Consider the following 19,371-nt stretch of genomic DNA (forward strand, 5'->3'; position numbering starts at 1 on the left):
ATTTAGAAAAAGGCAAGGCGTTGTCCAAAACTCAAAAATGAACTTTTTGAATCAAAAAAGGTAGCTAAAGTGTGACAAAGAAGAAAAATCACAGCATAAGTCTTACCGAAAAAAGTTATAAAGATTAAAAACACCACTAAACGCAAAATACAATGAGTTGTTCTAGAATTAAACTATCGCTTATTGTTTGAAAAGCAACTATGCTCACCAAGATGACATCAATGCTTACATCAGCATTGATTCCCAGGCAGTTGACCCTGGTTCGATCCCTGGCCAACTCAGTATTTGAGGGCTTAAACTAGAATTGCTTTGGTATTGCAGATTAACCCTACTAAGTTTTCAGCAACAAAAAGAGTAGAAAACCATCTTTGTTATATGGTTTAGATGAGAAAGGTGAACAAGCTAAGAAATATTCTCTTTACTTTTTTCTCATTTTGGTGGTTGCTAAACTGTAAGAAGAAAGTTTAATGAGAATAACGAAACACCAAATGAGAAAAACAAGCAATGCGTTGGCCGGGAATCAAACCCGGGTCAACTGCTTGGAAGGCAGCTATGCTCACCACTATACCACCAACGCTTACGGCAACATGTTGTGTTTTTACATTTTCTGCAATAACACTACAAAAATTGTCCGCAAAAAGTTTTTCGTGTTAGTAAAAAAAAAAAATACCCTTAATTGTTGCCTTGGCCGGGAATCGAACCCGGGTCCATTTGGTGGTCCAGGACCACCAACGTATGAGTCCATTTGCTCAACTTTGGTTTTGTCAGTGAAAGTTACTAATGTGTTAACTAAAAAAAAGAAAGGACCGAAAATGTTGGGAAAGAGACAATTGCTAAAAAAATTTAGAAAAAGGCAAGGCGTTGTCCAAAACTCAAAAATGAACTTTTTGAATCAAAAAAGGTAGCTAAAGTGTGACAAAGAAGAAAAATCACAGCATAAGTCTTACCGAAAAAAGTTATAAAGATTAAAAACACCACTAAACGCAAAATACAATGAGTTGTTCTAGAATTAAACTATCGCTTATTGTTTGAAAAGCAACTATGCTCACCAAGATGACATCAATGCTTACATCAGCATTGATTCCCAGGCAGTTGACCCTGGTTCGATCCCTGGCCAACTCAGTATTTGAGGGCTTAAACTAGAATTGCTTTGGTATTGCAGATTAACCCTACTAAGTTTTCAGCAACAAAAAGAGTAGAAAACCATCTTTGTTATATGGTTTAGATGAGAAAGGTGAACAAGCTAAGAAATATTCTCTTTACTTTTTTCTCATTTTGGTGGTTGCTAAACTGTAAGAAGAAAGTTTAATGAGAATAACGAAACACCAAATGAGAAAAACAAGCAATGCGTTGGCCGGGAATCGAACCCGGGTCAACTGCTTGGAAGGCAGCTATGCTCACCACTATACCACCAACGCTTACGGCAACTTGTTGTGTTTTTACATTTTCTGCAATAACACTACAAAAATTGTCCGCAAAAAGTTTTTCGTGTTAGTAAAAAAAAAAAATACCCTTAATTGTTGCCTTGGCCGGGAATCGAACCCGGGTCCATTTGGTGGTCCAGGACCACCAACGTATGAGTCCATTTGCTCAACTTTGGTTTTGTCAGTGAAAGTTACTAATGTGTTAACTAAAAAAAAGAAAGGACCGAAAATGTTGGGAAAGAGACAATTGCTAAAAAAATTTAGAAAAAGGCAAGGCGTTGTCCAAAACTCAAAAATGAACTTTTTGAATCAAAAAAGGTAGCTAAAGTGTGACAAAGAAGAAAAATCACAGCATAAGTCTTACCGAAAAAAGTTATAAAGATTAAAAACACCACTAAACGCAAAATACAATGAGTTGTTCTAGAATTAAACTATCGCTTATTGTTTGAAAAGCAACTATGCTCACCAAGATGACATCAATGCTTACATCAGCATTGATTCCCAGGCAGTTGACCCTGGTTCGATCCCTGGCCAACTCAGTATTTGAGGGCTTAAACTAGAATTGCTTTGGTATTGCAGATTAACCCTACTAAGTTTTCAGCAACAAAAAGAGTAGAAAACCATCTTTGTTATATGGTTTAGATGAGAAAGGTGAACAAGCTAAGAAATATTCTCTTTACTTTTTTCTCATTTTGGTGGTTGCTAAACTGTAAGAAGAAAGTTTAATGAGAATAACGAAACACCAAATGAGAAAAACAAGCAATGCGTTGGCCGGGAATCGAACCCGGGTCAACTGCTTGGAAGGCAGCTATGCTCACCACTATACCACCAACGCTTACGGCAACTTGTTGTGTTTTTACATTTTCTGCAATAACACTACAAAAATTGTCCGCAAAAAGTTTTTCGTGTTAGTAAAAAAAAAAAATACCCTTAATTGTTGCCTTGGCCGGGAATCGAACCCGGGTCCATTTGGTGGTCCAGGACCACCAACGTATGAGTCCATTTGCTCAACTTTGGTTTTGTCAGTGAAAGTTACTAATGTGTTAACTAAAAAAAAGAAAGGACCGAAAATGTTGGGAAAGAGACAATTGCTAAAAAAATTTAGAAAAAGGCAAGGCGTTGTCCAAAACTCAAAAATGAACTTTTTGAGTCAAAAAAGGTAGCTAAAGTGTGACAAAGAAGAAAAATCACAGCATAAGTCTTACCGAAAAAAGTTATAAAGATTAAAAACACCACTAAACGCAAAATACAATGAGTTGTTCTAGAATTAAACTATCGCTTATTGTTTGAAAAGCAACTATGCTCACCAAGATGACATCAATGCTTACATCAGCATTGATTCCCAGGCAGTTGACCCTGGTTCGATCCCTGGCCAACTCAGTATTTGAGGGCTTAAACTAGAATTGCTTTGGTATTGCAGATTAACCCTACTAAGTTTTCAGCAACAAAAAGAGTAGAAAACCATCTTTGTTATATGGTTTAGATGAGAAAGGTGAACAAGCTAAGAAATATTCTCTTTACTTTTTTCTCATTTTGGTGGTTGCTAAACTGTAAGAAGAAAGTTTAATGAGAATAACGAAACACCAAATGAGAAAAACAAGCAATGCGTTGGCCGGGAATCGAACCCGGGTCAACTGCTTGGAAGGCAGCTATGCTCACCACTATACCACCAACGCTTACGGCAACTTGTTGTGTTTTTACATTTTCTGCAATAACACTACAAAAATTGTCCGCAAAAAGTTTTTCGTGTTAGTAAAAAAAAAAAATACCCTTAATTGTTGCCTTGGCCGGGAATCGAACCCGGGTCCATTTGGTGGTCCAGGACCACCAACGTATGAGTCCATTTGCTCAACTTTGGTTTTGTCAGTGAAAGTTACTAATGTGTTAACTAAAAAAAAGAAAGGACCGAAAATGTTGGGAAAGAGACAATTGCTAAAAAAATTTAGAAAAAGGCAAGGCGTTGTCCAAAACTCAAAAATGAACTTTTTGAATCAAAAAAGGTAGCTAAAGTGTGACAAAGAAGAAAAATCACAGCATAAGTCTTACCGAAAAAAGTTATAAAGATTAAAAACACCACTAAACGCAAAATACAATGAGTTGTTCTAGAATTAAACTATCGCTTATTGTTTGAAAAGCAACTATGCTCACCAAGATGACATCAATGCTTACATCAGCATTGATTCCCAGGCAGTTGACCCTGGTTCGATCCCTGGCCAACTCAGTATTTGAGGGCTTAAACTAGAATTGCTTTGGTATTGCAGATTAACCCTACTAAGTTTTCAGCAACAAAAAGAGTAGAAAACCATCTTTGTTATATGGTTTAGATGAGAAAGGTGAACAAGCTAAGAAATATTCTCTTTACTTTTTTCTCATTTTGGTGGTTGCTAAACTGTAAGAAGAAAGTTTAATGAGAATAACGAAACACCAAATGAGAAAAACAAGCAATGCGTTGGCCGGGAATCGAACCCGGGTCAACTGCTTGGAAGGCAGCTATGCTCACCACTATACCACCAACGCTTACGGCAACTTGTTGTGTTTTTACATTTTCTGCAATAACACTACAAAAATTGTCCGCAAAAAGTTTTTCGTGTTAGTAAAAAAAAAAAATACCCTTAATTGTTGCCTTGGCCGGGAATCGAACCCGGGTCCATTTGGTGGTCCAGGACCACCAACGTATGAGTCCATTTGCTCAACTTTGGTTTTGTCAGTGAAAGTTACTAATGTGTTAACTAAAAAAAAGAAAGGACCGAAAATGTTGGGAAAGAGACAATTGCTAAAAAAATTTAGAAAAAGGCAAGGCGTTGTCCAAAACTCAAAAATGAACTTTTTGAATCAAAAAAGGTAGCTAAAGTGTGACAAAGAAGAAAAATCACAGCATAAGTCTTACCGAAAAAAGTTATAAAGATTAAAAACACCACTAAACGCAAAATACAATGAGTTGTTCTAGAATTAAACTATCGCTTATTGTTTGAAAAGCAACTATGCTCACCAAGATGACATCAATGCTTACATCAGCATTGATTCCCAGGCAGTTGACCCTGGTTCGATCCCTGGCCAACTCAGTATTTGAGGGCTTAAACTAGAATTGCTTTGGTATTGCAGATTAACCCTACTAAGTTTTCAGCAACAAAAAGAGTAGAAAACCATCTTTGTTATATGGTTTAGATGAGAAAGGTGAACAAGCTAAGAAATATTCTCTTTACTTTTTTCTCATTTTGGTGGTTGCTAAACTGTAAGAAGAAAGTTTAATGAGAATAACGAAACACCAAATGAGAAAAACAAGCAATGCGTTGGCCGGGAATCGAACCCGGGTCAACTGCTTGGAAGGCAGCTATGCTCACCACTATACCACCAACGCTTACGGCAACTTGTTGTGTTTTTACATTTTCTGCAATAACACTACAAAAATTGTCCGCAAAAAGTTTTTCGTGTTAGTAAAAAAAAAAAATACCCTTAATTGTTGCCTTGGCCGGGAATCGAACCCGGGTCCATTTGGTGATCCAGGACCACCAACGTATGAGTCCATTTGCTCAACTTTGGTTTTGTCGGTGAAAGTTACTAATGTGTTAACTAAAAAAAAGAAAGGACCGAAAATGTTGGGAAAGAGACAATTGCTAAAAAAATTTAGAAAAAGGCAAGGCGTTGTCCAAAACTCAAAAATGAACTTTTTGAATCAAAAAAGGTAGCTAAAGTGTGACAAAGAAGAAAAATCACAGCATAAGTCTTACCGAAAAAAGTTATAAAGATTAAAAACACCACTAAACGCAAAATACAATGAGTTGTTCTAGAATTAAACTATCGCTTATTGTTTGAAAAGCAACTATGCTCACCAAGATGACATCAATGCTTACATCAGCATTGATTCCCAGGCAGTTGACCCTGGTTCGATCCCTGGCCAACTCAGTATTTGAGGGCTTAAACTAGAATTGCTTTGGTATTGCAGATTAACCCTACTAAGTTTTCAGCAACAAAAAGAGTAGAAAACCATCTTTGTTATATGGTTTAGATGAGAAAGGTGAACAAGCTAAGAAATATTCTCTTTACTTTTTTCTCATTTTGGTGGTTGCTAAACTGTAAGAAGAAAGTTTAATGAGAATAACGAAACACCAAATGAGAAAAACAAGCAATGCGTTGGCCGGGAATCGAACCCGGGTCAACTGCTTGGAAGGCAGCTATGCTCACCACTATACCACCAACGCTTACGGCAACTTGTTGTGTTTTTACATTTTCTGCAATAACACTACAAAAATTGTCCGCAAAAAGTTTTTCGTGTTAGTAAAAAAAAAAAATACCCTTAATTGTTGCCTTGGCCGGGAATCGAACCCGGGTCCATTTGGTGGTCCAGGACCACCAACGTATGAGTCCATTTGCTCAACTTTGGTTTTGTCAGTGAAAGTTACTAATGTGTTAACTAAAAAAAAGAAAGGACCGAAAATGTTGGGAAAGAGACAATTGCTAAAAAAATTTAGAAAAAGGCAAGGCGTTGTCCAAAACTCAAAAATGAACTTTTTGAATCAAAAAAGGTAGCTAAAGTGTGACAAAGAAGAAAAATCACAGCATAAGTCTTACCGAAAAAAGTTATAAAGATTAAAAACACCACTAAACGCAAAATACAATGAGTTGTTCTAGAATTAAACTATCGCTTATTGTTTGAAAAGCAACTATGCTAACCAAGATGACATCAATGCTTACATCAGCATTGATTCCCAGGCAGTTGACCCTGGTTCGATCCCTGGCCAACTCAGTATTTGAGGGCTTAAACTAGAATTGCTTTGGTATTGCAGATTAACCCTACTAAGTTTTCAGCAACAAAAAGAGTAGAAAACCATCTTTGTTATATGGTTTAGATGAGAAAGGTGAACAAGCTAAGAAATATTCTCTTTACTTTTTTCTCATTTTGGTGGTTGCTAAACTGTAAGAAGAAAGTTTAATGAGAATAACGAAACACCAAATGAGAAAAACAAGCAATGCGTTGGCCGGGAATCGAACCCGGGTCAACTGCTTGGAAGGCAGCTATGCTCACCACTATACCACCAACGCTTACGGCAACTTGTTGTGTTTTTACATTTTCTGCAATAACACTACAAAAATTGTCCGCAAAAAGTTTTTCGTGTTAGTAAAAAAAAAAAATACCCTTAATTGTTGCCTTGGCCGGGAATCGAACCCGGGTCCATTTGGTGGTCCAGGACCACCAACGTATGAGTCCATTTGCTCAACTTTGGTTTTGTCAGTGAAAGTTACTAATGTGTTAACTAAAAAAAAGAAAGGACCGAAAATGTTGGGAAAGAGACAATTGCTAAAAAAATTTAGAAAAAGGCAAGGCGTTGTCCAAAACTCAAAAATGAACTTTTTGAATCAAAAAAGGTAGCTAAAGTGTGACAAAGAAGAAAAATCACAGCATAAGTCTTACCGAAAAAAGTTATAAAGATTAAAAACACCACTAAACGCAAAATACAATGAGTTGTTCTAGAATTAAACTATCGCTTATTGTTTGAAAAGCAACTATGCTCACCAAGATGACATCAATGCTTACATCAGCATTGATTCCCAGGCAGTTGACCCTGGTTCGATCCCTGGCCAACTCAGTATTTGAGGGCTTAAACTAGAATTGCTTTGGTATTGCAGATTAACCCTACTAAGTTTTCAGCAACAAAAAGAGTAGAAAACCATCTTTGTTATATGGTTTAGATGAGAAAGGTGAACAAGCTAAGAAATATTCTCTTTACTTTTTTCTCATTTTGGTAGTTGCTAAACTGTAAGAAGAAAGTTTAATGAGAATAACGAAACACCAAATGAGAAAAACAAGCAATGCGTTGGCCGGGAATCGAACCCGGGTCAACTGCTTGGAAGGCAGCTATGCTCACCACTATACCACCAACGCTTACGGCAACTTGTTGTGTTTTTACATTTTCTGCAATAACACTACAAAAATTGTCCGCAAAAAGTTTTTCGTGTTAGTAAAAAAAAAAAATACCCTTAATTGTTGCCTTGGCCGGGAATCGAACCCGGGTCCATTTGGTGGTCCAGGACCACCAACGTATGAGTCCATTTGCTCAACTTTGGTTTTGTCAGTGAAAGTTACTAATGTGTTAACTAAAAAAAAGAAAGGACCGAAAATGTTGGGAAAGAGACAATTGCTAAAAAAATTTAGAAAAAGGCAAGGCGTTGTCCAAAACTCAAAAATGAACTTTTTGAATCAAAAAAGGTAGCTAAAGTGTGACAAAGAAGAAAAATCACAGCATAAGTCTTACCGAAAAAAGTTATAAAGATTAAAAACACCACTAAACGCAAAATACAATGAGTTGTTCTAGAATTAAACTATCGCTTATTGTTTGAAAAGCAACTATGCTCACCAAGATGACATCAATGCTTACATCAGCATTGATTCCCAGGCAGTTGACCCTGGTTCGATCCCTGGCCAACTCAGTATTTGAGGGCTTAAACTAGAATTGCTTTGGTATTGCAGATTAACCCTACTAAGTTTTCAGCAACAAAAAGAGTAGAAAACCATCTTTGTTATATGGTTTAGATGAGAAAGGTGAACAAGCTAAGAAATATTCTCTTTACTTTTTTCTCATTTTGGTGGTTGCTAAACTGTAAGAAGAAAGTTTAATGAGAATAACGAAACACCAAATGAGAAAAACAAGCAATGCGTTGGCCGGGAATCGAACCCGGGTCAACTGCTTGGAAGGCAGCTATGCTCACCACTATACCACCAACGCTTACGGCAACTTGTCGTGTTTTTACATTTTCTGCAATAACACTACAAAAATTGTCCGCAAAAAGTTTTTCGTGTTAGTAAAAAAAAAAAATACCCTTAATTGTTGCCTTGGCCGGGAATCGAACCCGGGTCCATTTGGTGATCCAGGACCACCAACGTATGAGTCCATTTGCTCAACTTTGGTTTTGTCGGTGAAAGTTACTAATGTGTTAACTAAAAAAAAGAAAGGACCGAAAATGTTGGGAAAGAGACAATTGCTAAAAAAATTTAGAAAAAGGCAAGGCGTTGTCCAAAACTCAAAAATGAACTTTTTGAATCAAAAAAGGTAGCTAAAGTGTGACAAAGAAGAAAAATCACAGCATAAGTCTTACCGAAAAAAGTTATAAAGATTAAAAACACCACTAAACGCAAAATACAATGAGTTGTTCTAGAATTAAACTATCGCTTATTGTTTGAAAAGCAACTATGCTCACCAAGATGACATCAATGCTTACATCAGCATTGATTCCCAGGCAGTTGACCCTGGTTCGATCCCTGGCCAACTCAGTATTTGAGGGCTTAAACTAGAATTGCTTTGGTATTGCAGATTAACCCTACTAAGTTTTCAGCAACAAAAAGAGTAGAAAACCATCTTTGTTATATGGTTTAGATGAGAAAGGTGAACAAGCTAAGAAATATTCTCTTTACTTTTTTCTCATTTTGGTGGTTGCTAAACTGTAAGAAGAAAGTTTAATGAGAATAACGAAACACCAAATGAGAAAAACAAGCAATGCGTTGGCCGGGAATCGAACCCGGGTCAACTGCTTGGAAGGCAGCTATGCTCACCACTATACCACCAACGCTTACGGCAACTTGTTGTGTTTTTACATTTTCTGCAATAACACTACAAAAATTGTCCGCAAAAAGTTTTTCGTGTTAGTAAAAAAAAAAATACCCTTAATTGTTGCCTTGGCCGGGAATCGAACCCGGGTCCATTTGGTGGTCCAGGACCACCAACGTATGAGTCCATTTGCTCAACTTTGGTTTTGTCGGTGAAAGTTACTAATGTGTTAACTAAAAAAAAGAAAGGACCGAAAATGTTGGGAAAGAGACAATTGCTAAAAAAATTTAGAAAAAGGCAAGGCGTTGTCCAAAACTCAAAAATGAACTTTTTGAATCAAAAAAGGTAGCTAAAGTGTGACAAAGAAGAAAAATCACAGCATAAGTCTTACCGAAAAAAGTTATAAAGATTAAAAACACCACTAAACGCAAAATACAATGAGTTGTTCTAGAATTAAACTATCGCTTATTGTTTGAAAAGCAACTATGCTCACCAAGATGACATCAATGCTTACATCAGCATTGATTCCCAGGCAGTTGACCCTGGTTCGATCCCTGGCCAACTCAGTATTTGAGGGCTTAAACTAGAATTGCTTTGGTATTGCAGATTAACCCTACTAAGTTTTCAGCAACAAAAAGAGTAGAAAACCATCTTTGTTATATGGTTTAGATGAGAAAGGTGAACAAGCTAAGAAATATTCTCTTTACTTTTTTCTCATTTTGGTGGTTGCTAAACTGTAAGAAGAAAGTTTAATGAGAATAACGAAACACCAAATGAGAAAAACAAGCAATGCGTTGGCCGGGAATCGAACCCGGGTCAACTGCTTGGAAGGCAGCTATGCTCACCACTATACCACCAACGCTTACGACAACTTGTTGTGTTTTTACATTTTCTGCAATAACACTTCAAAAATTGTCCGCAAAAAGTTTTTCGTGTTAGTAAAAAAAAAAATACCCTTAATTGTTGCCTTGGCCGGGAATCGAACCCGGGTCCATTTGGTGGTCCAGGACCACCAACGTATGAGTCCATTTGCTCAACTTTGGTTTTGTCAGTGAAAGTTACTAATGTGTTAACTAAAAAAAAGAAAGGACCGAAAATGTTGGGAAAGAGACAATTGCTAAAAAAATTTAGAAAAAGGCAAGGCGTTGTCCAAAACTCAAAAATGAACTTTTTGAATCAAAAAAGGTAGCTAAAGTGTGACAAAGAAGAAAAATCACAGCATAAGTCTTACCGAAAAAAGTTATAAAGATTAAAAACACCACTAAACGCAAAATACAATGAGTTGTTCTAGAATTAAACTATCGCTTATTGTTTGAAAAGCAACTATGCTCACCAAGATGACATCAATGCTTACATCAGCATTGATTCCCAGGCAGTTGACCCTGGTTCGATCCCTGGCCAACTCAGTATTTGAGGGCTTAAACTAGAATTGCTTTGGTATTGCAGATTAACCCTACTAAGTTTTCAGCAACAAAAAGAGTAGAAAACCATCTTTGTTATATGGTTTAGATGAGAAAGGTGAACAAGCTAAGAAATATTCTCTTTACTTTTTTCTCATTTTGGTGGTTGCTAAACTGTAAGAAGAAAGTTTAATGAGAATAACGAAACACCAAATGAGAAAAACAAGCAATGCGTTGGCCGGGAATCGAACCCGGGTCAACTGCTTGGAAGGCAGCTATGCTCACCACTATACCACCAACGCTTACGGCAACTTGTTGTGTTTTTACATTTTCTGCAATAACACTACAAAAATTGTCCGCAAAAAGTTTTTCGTGTTAGTAAAAAAAAAAAATACCCTTAATTGTTGCCTTGGCCGGGAATCGAACCCGGGTCCATTTGGTGGTCCAGGACCACCAACGTATGAGTCCATTTGCTCAACTTTGGTTTTGTCAGTGAAAGTTACTAATGTGTTAACTAAAAAAAAGAAAGGACCGAAAATGTTGGGAAAGAGACAATTGCTAAAAAAATTTAGAAAAAGGCAAGGCGTTGTCCAAAACTCAAAAATGAACTTTTTGAATCAAAAAAGGTAGCTAAAGTGTGACAAAGAAGAAAAATCACAGCATAAGTCTTACCGAAAAAAGTTATAAAGATTAAAAACACCACTAAACGCAAAATACAATGAGTTGTTCTAGAATTAAACTATCGCTTATTGTTTGAAAAGCAACTATGCTCACCAAGATGACATCAATGCTTACATCAGCATTGATTCCCAGGCAGTTGACCCTGGTTCGATCCCTGGCCAACTCAGTATTTGAGGGCTTAAACTAGAATTGCTTTGGTATTGCAGATTAACCCTACTAAGTTTTCAGCAACAAAAAGAGTAGAAAACCATCTTTGTTATATGGTTTAGATGAGAAAGGTGAACAAGCTAAGAAATATTCTCTTTACTTTTTTCTCATTTTGGTGGTTGCTAAACTGTAAGAAGAAAGTTTAATGAGAATAACGAAACACCAAATGAGAAAAACAAGCAATGCGTTGGCCGGGAATCGAACCCGGGTCAACTGCTTGGAAGGCAGCTATGCTCACCACTATACCACCAACGCTTACGGCAACTTGTTGTGTTTTTACATTTTCTGCAATAACACTACAAAAATTGTCCGCAAAAAGTTTTTCGTGTTAGTAAAAAAAAAAAATACCCTTAATTGTTGCCTTGGCCGGGAATCGAACCCGGGTCCATTTGGTGATCCAGGACCACCAACGTATGAGTCCATTTGCTCAACTTTGGTTTTGTCAGTGAAAGTTACTAATGTGTTAACTAAAAAAAAGAAAGGACCGAAAATGTTGGGAAAGAGACAATTGCTAAAAAAATTTAGAAAAAGGCAAGGCGTTGTCCAAAACTCAAAAATGAACTTTTTGAATCAAAAAAGGTAGCTAAAGTGTGACAAAGAAGAAAAATCACAGCATAAGTCTTACCGAAAAAAGTTATAAAGATTAAAAACACCACTAAACGCAAAATACAATGAGTTGTTCTAGAATTAAACTATCGCTTATTGTTTGAAAAGCAACTATGCTCACCAAGATGACATCAATGCTTACATCAGCATTGATTCCCAGGCAGTTGACCCTGGTTCGATCCCTGGCCAACTCAGTATTTGAGGGCTTAAACTAGAATTGCTTTGGTATTGCAGATTAACCCTACTAAGTTTTCAGCAACAAAAAGAGTAGAAAACCATCTTTGTTATATGGTTTAGATGAGAAAGGTGAACAAGCTAAGAAATATTCTCTTTACTTTTTTCTCATTTTGGTGGTTGCTAAACTGTAAGAAGAAAGTTTAATGAGAATAACGAAACACCAAATGAGAAAAACAAGCAATGCGTTGGCCGGGAATCGAACCCGGGTCAACTGCTTGGAAGGCAGCTATGCTCACCACTATACCACCAACGCTTACGGCAACTTGTTGTGTTTTTACATTTTCTGCAATAACACTACAAAAATTGTCCGCAAAAAGTTTTTCGTGTTAGTAAAAAAAAAAAATACCCTTAATTGTTGCCTTGGCCGGGAATCGAACCCGGGTCCATTTGGTGGTCCAGGACCACCAACGTATGAGTCCATTTGCTCAACTTTGGTTTTGTCAGTGAAAGTTACTAATGTGTTAACTAAAAAAAAGAAAGGACCGAAAATGTTGGGAAAGAGACAATTGCTAAAAAAATTTAGAAAAAGGCAAGGCGTTGTCCAAAACTCAAAAATGAACTTTTTGAATCAAAAAAGGTAGCTAAAGTGTGACAAAGAAGAAAAATCACAGCATAAGTCTTACCGAAAAAAGTTATAAAGATTAAAAACACCACTAAACGCAAAATACAATGAGTTGTTCTAGAATTAAACTATCGCTTATTGTTTGAAAAGCAACTATGCTCACCAAGATGACATCAATGCTTACATCAGCATTGATTCCCAGGCAGTTGACCCTGGTTCGATCCCTGGCCAACTCAGTATTTGAGGGCTTAAACTAGAATTGCTTTGGTATTGCAGATTAACCCTACTAAGTTTTCAGCAACAAAAAGAGTAGAAAACCATCTTTGTTATATGGTTTAGATGAGAAAGGTGAACAAGCTAAGAAATATTCTCTTTACTTTTTTCTCATTTTGGTTGTTGCTAAACTGTAAGAAGAAAGTTTAATGAGAATAACGAAACACCAAATGAGAAAAACAAGCAATGCGTTGGCCGGGAATCGAACCCGGGTCAACTGCTTGGAAGGAAGCTATGCTCACCACTATACCACCAACGCTTACGGCAACTTGTTGTGTTTTTACATTTTCTGCAATAACACTACAAAAATTGTCCGCAAAAAGTTTTTCGTGTTAGTAAAAAAAAAAAATACCCTTAATTGTTGCCTTGGCCGGGAATCGAACCCGGGTCCATTTGGTGATCCAGGACCACCAACGTATGAGTCCATTTGCTCAACTTTGGTTTTGTCAGTGAAAGTTACTAATGTGTTAACTAAAAAAAAGAAAGGACCGAAAATGTTGGGAAAGAGACAATTGCTAAAAAAATTTAGAAAAAGGCAAGGCGTTGTCCAAAACTCAAAAATGAACTTTTTGAATCAAAAAAGGTAGCTAAAGTGTGACAAAGAAGAAAAATCACAGCATAAGTCTTACCGAAAAAAGTTATAAAGATTAAAAACACCACTAAACGCAAAATACAATGAGTTGTTCTAGAATTAAACTATCGCTTATTGTTTGAAAAGCAACTATGCTCACCAAGATGACATCAATGCTTACATCAGCATTGATTCCCAGGCAGTTGACCCTGGTTCGATCCCTGGCCAACTCAGTATTTGAGGGCTTAAACTAGAATTGCTTTGGTATTGCAGATTAACCCTACTAAGTTTTCAGCAACAAAAAGAGTAGAAAACCATCTTTGTTATATGGTTTAGATGAGAAAGGTGAACAAGCTAAGAAATATTCTCTTTACTTTTTTCTCATTTTGGTGGTTGCTAAACTGTAAGAAGAAAGTTTAATGAGAATAACGAAACACCAAATGAGAAAAACAAGCAATGCGTTGGCCGGGAATCGAACCCGGGTCAACTGCTTGGAAGGCAGCTATGCTCACCACTATACCACCAACGCTTACGGCAACTTGTTGTGTTTTTACATTTTCTGCAATAACACTACAAAAATTGTCCGCAAAAAGTTTTTCGTGTTAGTAAAAAAAAAAAATACCCTTAATTGTTGCCTTGGCCGGGAATCGAACCCGGGTCCATTTGGTGGTCCAGGACCACCAACGTATGAGTCCATTTGCTCAACTTTGGTTTTGTCAGTGAAAGTTACTAATGTGTTAACTAAAAAAAAGAAAGGACCGAAAATGTTGGGAAAGAGACAATTGCTAAAAAAATTTAGAAAAAGGCAAGGCGTTGTCCAAAACTCAAAAATGAACTTTTTGAATCAAAAAAGGTAGCTAAAGTGTGACAAAGAAGAAAAATCACAGCATAAGTCTTACCGAAAAAAGTTATAAAGATTAAAAACACCACTAAACGCAAAATACAATGAGTTGTTCTAGAATTAAACTATCGCTTATTGTTTGAAAAGCAACTATGCTCACCAAGATGACATCAATGCTTACATCAGCATTGATTCCCAGGCAGTTGACCCTGGTTCGATCCCTGGCCAACTCAGTATTTGAGGGCTTAAACTAGAATTGCTTTGGTATTGCAGATTAACCCTACTAAGTTTTCAGCAACAAAAAGAGTAGAAAACCATCTTTGTTATATGGTTTAGATGAGAAAGGTGAACAAGCTAAGAAATATTCTCTTTACTTTTTTCTCATTTTGGTGGTTGCTAAACTGTAAGAAGAAAGTTTAATGAGAATAACGAAACACCAAATGAGAAAAACAAGCAATGCGTTGGCCGGGAATCGAACCCGGGTCAACTGCTTGGAAGGCAGCTATGCTCACCACTATACCACCAACGCTTACGGCAACTTGTTGTGTTTTTACATTTTCTGCAATAACACTACAAAAATTGTCCGCAAAAAGTTTTTCGTGTTAGTAAAAAAAAAAAATACCCTTAATTGTTGCCTTGGCCGGGAATCGAACCCGGGTCCATTTGGTGGTCCAGGACCACCAACGTATGAGTCCATTTGCTCAACTTTGGTTTTGTCAGTGAAAGTTACTAATGTGTTAACTAAAAAAAAGAAAGGACCGAAAATGTTGGGAAAGAGACAATTGCTAAAAAAATTTAGAAAAAGGCAAGGCGTTGTCCAAAACTCAAAAATGAACTTTTTGAATCAAAAAAGGTAGCTAAAGTGTGACAAAGAAGAAAAATCACAGCATAAGTCTTACCGAAAAAAGTTATAAAGATTAAAAACACCACTAAACGCAAAATACAATGAGTTGTTCTAGAATTAAACTATCGCTTATTGTTTGAAAAGCAACTATGCTCACCAAGATGACATCAATGCTTACATCAGCATTGATTCCCAGGCAGTTGACCCTGGTTCGATCCCTGGCCAACTCAGTATTTGAGGGCTTAAACTAGAATTGCTTTGGTATTGCAGATTAACCCTACTAAGTTTTCAGCAACAAAAAGAGTAGAAAACCATCTTTGTTATATGGTTTAGATGAGAAAGGTGAACAAGCTAAGAAATATTCTCTTTACTTTTTTCTCATTTTGGTGGTTGCTAAACTGTAAGAAGAAAGTTTAATGAGAATAACGAAACACCAAATGAGAAAAACAAGCAATGCGTTGGCCGGGAATCGAACCCGGGTCAACTGCTTGGAAGGCAGCTATGCTCACCACTATACCACCAACGCTTACGGCAACTTGTTGTGTTTTTACATTTTCTGCAATAACACTACAAAAATTGTCCGCAAAAAGTTTTTCGTGTTAGTAAAAAAAAAAAATACCCTTAATTGTTGCCTTGGCCGGGAATCGAACCCGGGTCCATTTGGTGGTCCAGGACCACCAACGTATGAGTCCATTTGCTCAACTTTGGTTTTGTCAGTGAAAGTTACTAATGTGTTAACTAAAAAAAAGAAAGGACCGAAAATGTTGGGAAAGAGACAATTGCTAAAAAAATTTAGAAAAAGGCAAGGCGTTGTCCAAAACTCAAAAATGAACTTTTTGAGTCAAAAAAGGTAGCTAAAGTGTGACAAAGAAGAAAAATCACAGCATAAGTCTTACCGAAAAAAGTTATAAAGATTAAAAACACCACTAAACGCAAAATACAATGAGTTGTTCTAGAATTAAACTATCGCTTATTGTTTGAAAAGCAACTATGCTCACCAAGATGACATCAATGCTTACATCAGCATTGATTCCCAGGCAGTTGACCCTGGTTCGATCCCTGGCCAACTCAGTATTTGAGGGCTTAAACTAGAATTGCTTTGGTATTGCAGATTAACCCTACTAAGTTTTCAGCAACAAAAAGAGTAGAAAACCATCTTTGTTATATGGTTTAGATGAGAAAGGTGAACAAGCTAAGAAATATTCTCTTTACTTTTTTCTCATTTTGGTGGTTGCTAAACTGTAAGAAGAAAGTTTAATGAGAATAACGAAACACCAAATGAGAAAAACAAGCAATGCGTTGGCCGGGAATCGAACCCGGGTCAACTGCTTGGAAGGCAGCTATGCTCACCACTATACCACCAACGCTTACGGCAACTTGTTGTGTTTTTACATTTTCTGCAATAACACTACAAAAATTGTCCGCAAAAAGTTTTTCGTGTTAGTAAAAAAAAAAAATACCCTTAATTGTTGCCTTGGCCGGGAATCGAACCCGGGTCCATTTGGTGGTCCAGGACCACCAACGTATGAGTCCATTTGCTCAACTTTGGTTTTGTCAGTGAAAGTTACTAATGTGTTAACTAAAAAAAAGAAAGGACCGAAAATGTTGGGAAAGAGACAATTGCTAAAAAAATTTAGAAAAAGGCAAGGCGTTGTCCAAAACTCAAAAATGAACTTTTTGAATCAAAAAAGGTAGCTAAAGTGTGACAAAGAAGAAAAATCACAGCATAAGTCTTACCGAAAAAAGTTATAAAGATTAAAAACACCACTAAACGCAAAATACAATGAGTTGTTCTAGAATTAAACTATCGCTTATTGTTTGAAAAGCAACTATGCTCACCAAGATGACATCAATGCTTACATCAGCATTGATTCCCAGGCAGTTGACCCTGGTTCGATCCCTGGCCAACTCAGTATTTGAGGGCTTAAACTAGAATTGCTTTGGTATTGCAGATTAACCCTACTAAGTTTTCAGCAACAAAAAGAGTAGAAAACCATCTTTGTTATATGGTTTAGATGAGAAAGGTGAACAAGCTAAGAAATATTCTCTTTACTTTTTTCTCATTTTGGTGGTTGCTAAACTGTAAGAAGAAAGTTTAATGAGAATAACGAAACACCAAATGAGAAAAACAAGCAATGCGTTGGCCGGGAATCGAACCCGGGTCAACTGCTTGGAAGGCAGCTATGCTCACCACTATACCACCAACGCTTACGGCAACTTGTTGTGTTTTTACATTTTCTGCAATAACACTACAAAAATTGTCCGCAAAAAGTTTTTCGTGTTAGTAAAAAAAAAAAATACCCTTAATTGTTGCCTTGGCCGGGAATCGAACCCGGGTCCATTTGGTGGTCCAGGACCACCAACGTATGAGTCCATTTGCTCAACTTTGGTTTTGTCAGTGAAAGTTACTAATGTGTTAACTAAAAAAAAGAAAGGACCGAAAATGTTGGGAAAGAGACAATTGCTAAAAAAATTTAGAAAAAGGCAAGGCGTTGTCCAAAACTCAAAAATGAACTTTTTGAATCAAAAAAGGTAGCTAAAGTGTGACAAAGAAGAAAAATCACAGCATAAGTCTTACCGAAAAAAGTTATAAAGATTAAAAACACCACTAAACGCAAAATACAATGAGTTGTTCTAGAATTAAACTATCGCTTATTGTTTGAAAAGCAACTATGCTCACCAAGATGACATCAATGCTTACATCAGCATTGATTCCCAGGCAGTTGACCCTGGTTCGATCCCTGGCCAACTCAGTATTTGAGGGCTTAAACTAGAATTGCTTTGGTATTGCAGATTAACCCTACTAAGTTTTCAGCAACAAAAAGAGTAGAAAACCATCTTTGTTATATGGTTTAGATGAGAAAGGTGAACAAGCTAAGAAATATTCTCTTTACTTTTTTCTCATTTTGGTGGTTGCTAAACTGTAAGAAGAAAGTTTAATGAGAATAACGAAACACCAAATGAGAAAAACAAGCAATGCGTTGGCCGGGAATCGAACCCGGGTCAACTGCTTGGAAGGCAGCTATGCTCACCACTATACCACCAACGCTTACGGCAACTTGTTGTGTTTTTACATTTTCTGCAATAACACTACAAAAATTGTCCGCAAAAAGTTTTTCGTGTTAGTAAAAAAAAAAAATACCCTTAATTGTTGCCTTGGCCGGGAATCGAACCCGGGTCCATTTGGTGATCCAGGACCACCAACGTATGAGTCCATTTGCTCAACTTTGGTTTTGTCGGTGAAAGTTACTAATGTGTTAACTAAAAAAAAGAAAGGACCGAAAATGTTGGGAAAGAGACAATTGCTAAAAAAATTTAGAAAAAGGCAAGGCGTTGTCCAAAACTCAAAAATGAACTTTTTGAATCAAAAAAGGTAGCTAAAGTGTGACAAAGAAGAAAAATCACAGCATAAGTCTTACCGAAAAAAGTTATAAAGATTAAAAACACCACTAAACGCAAAATACAATGAGTTGTTCTAGAATTAAACTATCGCTTATTGTTTGAAAAGCAACTATGCTCACCAAGATGACATCAATGCTTACATCAGCATTGATTCCCAGGCAGTTGACCCTGGTTCGATCCCTGGCCAACTCAGTATTTGAGGGCTTAAACTAGAATTGCTTTGGTATTGCAGATTAACCCTACTAAGTTTTCAGCAACAAAAAGAGTAGAAAACCATCTTTGTTATATGGTTTAGATGAGAAAGGTGAACAAGCTAAGAAATATTCTCTTTACTTTTTTCTCATTTTGGTGGTTGCTAAACTGTAAGAAGAAAGTTTAATGAGAATAACGAAACACCAAATGAGAAAAACAAGCAATGCGTTGGCCGGGAATCGAACCCGGGTCAACTGCTTGGAAGGCAGCTATGCTCACCACTATACCACCAACGCTTACGGCAACTTGTTGTGTTTTTACATTTTCTGCAATAACACTACAAAAATTGTCCGCAAAAAGTTTTTCGTGTTAGTAAAAAAAAAAAATACCCTTAATTGTTGCCTTGGCCGGGAATCGAACCCGGGTCCATTTGGTGGTCCAGGACCACCAACGTATGAGTCCATTTGCTCAACTTTGGTTTTGTCAGTGAAAGTTACTAATGTGTTAACTAAAAAAAAGAAAGGACCGAAAATGTTGGGAAAGAGACAATTGCTAAAAAAATTTAGAAAAAGGCAAGGCGTTGTCCAAAA

General features: G+C 36.8%; 22 non-coding genes across 22 annotated transcripts; all 22 read right to left on the minus strand.

Moving 5' to 3' along the window:
* Positions 1 to 505: 505 nt before the first annotated feature.
* TRNAG-UCC (transfer RNA glycine (anticodon UCC)) lies at positions 506 to 577 on the minus strand. The gene has a single exon. It is a non-coding gene; the product is annotated as a tRNA-Gly (tRNA).
* A 769-nt stretch (positions 578 to 1,346) lies between these two features.
* Positions 1,347 to 1,418, minus strand: TRNAG-UCC (transfer RNA glycine (anticodon UCC)). The gene has a single exon. It is a non-coding gene; the product is annotated as a tRNA-Gly (tRNA).
* A 769-nt stretch (positions 1,419 to 2,187) lies between these two features.
* Positions 2,188 to 2,259, minus strand: TRNAG-UCC (transfer RNA glycine (anticodon UCC)). Its single transcript has one exon. It is a non-coding gene; the product is annotated as a tRNA-Gly (tRNA).
* Positions 2,260 to 3,028: 769 nt separating this feature from the next.
* TRNAG-UCC (transfer RNA glycine (anticodon UCC)) lies at positions 3,029 to 3,100 on the minus strand. Its single transcript has one exon. It is a non-coding gene; the product is annotated as a tRNA-Gly (tRNA).
* Positions 3,101 to 3,869: 769 nt separating this feature from the next.
* TRNAG-UCC (transfer RNA glycine (anticodon UCC)) lies at positions 3,870 to 3,941 on the minus strand. The gene has a single exon. It is a non-coding gene; the product is annotated as a tRNA-Gly (tRNA).
* Positions 3,942 to 4,710: 769 nt separating this feature from the next.
* TRNAG-UCC (transfer RNA glycine (anticodon UCC)) lies at positions 4,711 to 4,782 on the minus strand. Its single transcript has one exon. It is a non-coding gene; the product is annotated as a tRNA-Gly (tRNA).
* A 769-nt stretch (positions 4,783 to 5,551) lies between these two features.
* On the minus strand, positions 5,552 to 5,623 carry TRNAG-UCC (transfer RNA glycine (anticodon UCC)). The gene has a single exon. It is a non-coding gene; the product is annotated as a tRNA-Gly (tRNA).
* A 769-nt stretch (positions 5,624 to 6,392) lies between these two features.
* Positions 6,393 to 6,464, minus strand: TRNAG-UCC (transfer RNA glycine (anticodon UCC)). The gene has a single exon. It is a non-coding gene; the product is annotated as a tRNA-Gly (tRNA).
* A 769-nt stretch (positions 6,465 to 7,233) lies between these two features.
* Positions 7,234 to 7,305, minus strand: TRNAG-UCC (transfer RNA glycine (anticodon UCC)). Its single transcript has one exon. It is a non-coding gene; the product is annotated as a tRNA-Gly (tRNA).
* Positions 7,306 to 8,074: 769 nt separating this feature from the next.
* Positions 8,075 to 8,146, minus strand: TRNAG-UCC (transfer RNA glycine (anticodon UCC)). Its single transcript has one exon. It is a non-coding gene; the product is annotated as a tRNA-Gly (tRNA).
* Positions 8,147 to 8,915: 769 nt separating this feature from the next.
* Positions 8,916 to 8,987, minus strand: TRNAG-UCC (transfer RNA glycine (anticodon UCC)). Its single transcript has one exon. It is a non-coding gene; the product is annotated as a tRNA-Gly (tRNA).
* A 768-nt stretch (positions 8,988 to 9,755) lies between these two features.
* On the minus strand, positions 9,756 to 9,827 carry TRNAG-UCC (transfer RNA glycine (anticodon UCC)). The gene has a single exon. It is a non-coding gene; the product is annotated as a tRNA-Gly (tRNA).
* A 768-nt stretch (positions 9,828 to 10,595) lies between these two features.
* TRNAG-UCC (transfer RNA glycine (anticodon UCC)) lies at positions 10,596 to 10,667 on the minus strand. The gene has a single exon. It is a non-coding gene; the product is annotated as a tRNA-Gly (tRNA).
* Positions 10,668 to 11,436: 769 nt separating this feature from the next.
* On the minus strand, positions 11,437 to 11,508 carry TRNAG-UCC (transfer RNA glycine (anticodon UCC)). Its single transcript has one exon. It is a non-coding gene; the product is annotated as a tRNA-Gly (tRNA).
* A 769-nt stretch (positions 11,509 to 12,277) lies between these two features.
* Positions 12,278 to 12,349, minus strand: TRNAG-UCC (transfer RNA glycine (anticodon UCC)). Its single transcript has one exon. It is a non-coding gene; the product is annotated as a tRNA-Gly (tRNA).
* Positions 12,350 to 13,959: 1,610 nt separating this feature from the next.
* On the minus strand, positions 13,960 to 14,031 carry TRNAG-UCC (transfer RNA glycine (anticodon UCC)). Its single transcript has one exon. It is a non-coding gene; the product is annotated as a tRNA-Gly (tRNA).
* A 769-nt stretch (positions 14,032 to 14,800) lies between these two features.
* On the minus strand, positions 14,801 to 14,872 carry TRNAG-UCC (transfer RNA glycine (anticodon UCC)). Its single transcript has one exon. It is a non-coding gene; the product is annotated as a tRNA-Gly (tRNA).
* Positions 14,873 to 15,641: 769 nt separating this feature from the next.
* Positions 15,642 to 15,713, minus strand: TRNAG-UCC (transfer RNA glycine (anticodon UCC)). The gene has a single exon. It is a non-coding gene; the product is annotated as a tRNA-Gly (tRNA).
* Positions 15,714 to 16,482: 769 nt separating this feature from the next.
* On the minus strand, positions 16,483 to 16,554 carry TRNAG-UCC (transfer RNA glycine (anticodon UCC)). Its single transcript has one exon. It is a non-coding gene; the product is annotated as a tRNA-Gly (tRNA).
* Positions 16,555 to 17,323: 769 nt separating this feature from the next.
* Positions 17,324 to 17,395, minus strand: TRNAG-UCC (transfer RNA glycine (anticodon UCC)). The gene has a single exon. It is a non-coding gene; the product is annotated as a tRNA-Gly (tRNA).
* Positions 17,396 to 18,164: 769 nt separating this feature from the next.
* On the minus strand, positions 18,165 to 18,236 carry TRNAG-UCC (transfer RNA glycine (anticodon UCC)). The gene has a single exon. It is a non-coding gene; the product is annotated as a tRNA-Gly (tRNA).
* Positions 18,237 to 19,005: 769 nt separating this feature from the next.
* TRNAG-UCC (transfer RNA glycine (anticodon UCC)) lies at positions 19,006 to 19,077 on the minus strand. The gene has a single exon. It is a non-coding gene; the product is annotated as a tRNA-Gly (tRNA).
* Between the last annotated feature and the right edge of the window lie 294 nt (positions 19,078 to 19,371).

Source organism: Dendrobates tinctorius, unplaced genomic scaffold, assembly GCF_039654945.1.
Source record: "Dendrobates tinctorius isolate UK_male_01 unplaced genomic scaffold, ASM3965494v1 ptg000251l, whole genome shotgun sequence".
Taxonomy (NCBI): Eukaryota; Metazoa; Chordata; class Amphibia; order Anura; family Dendrobatidae; genus Dendrobates; species Dendrobates tinctorius.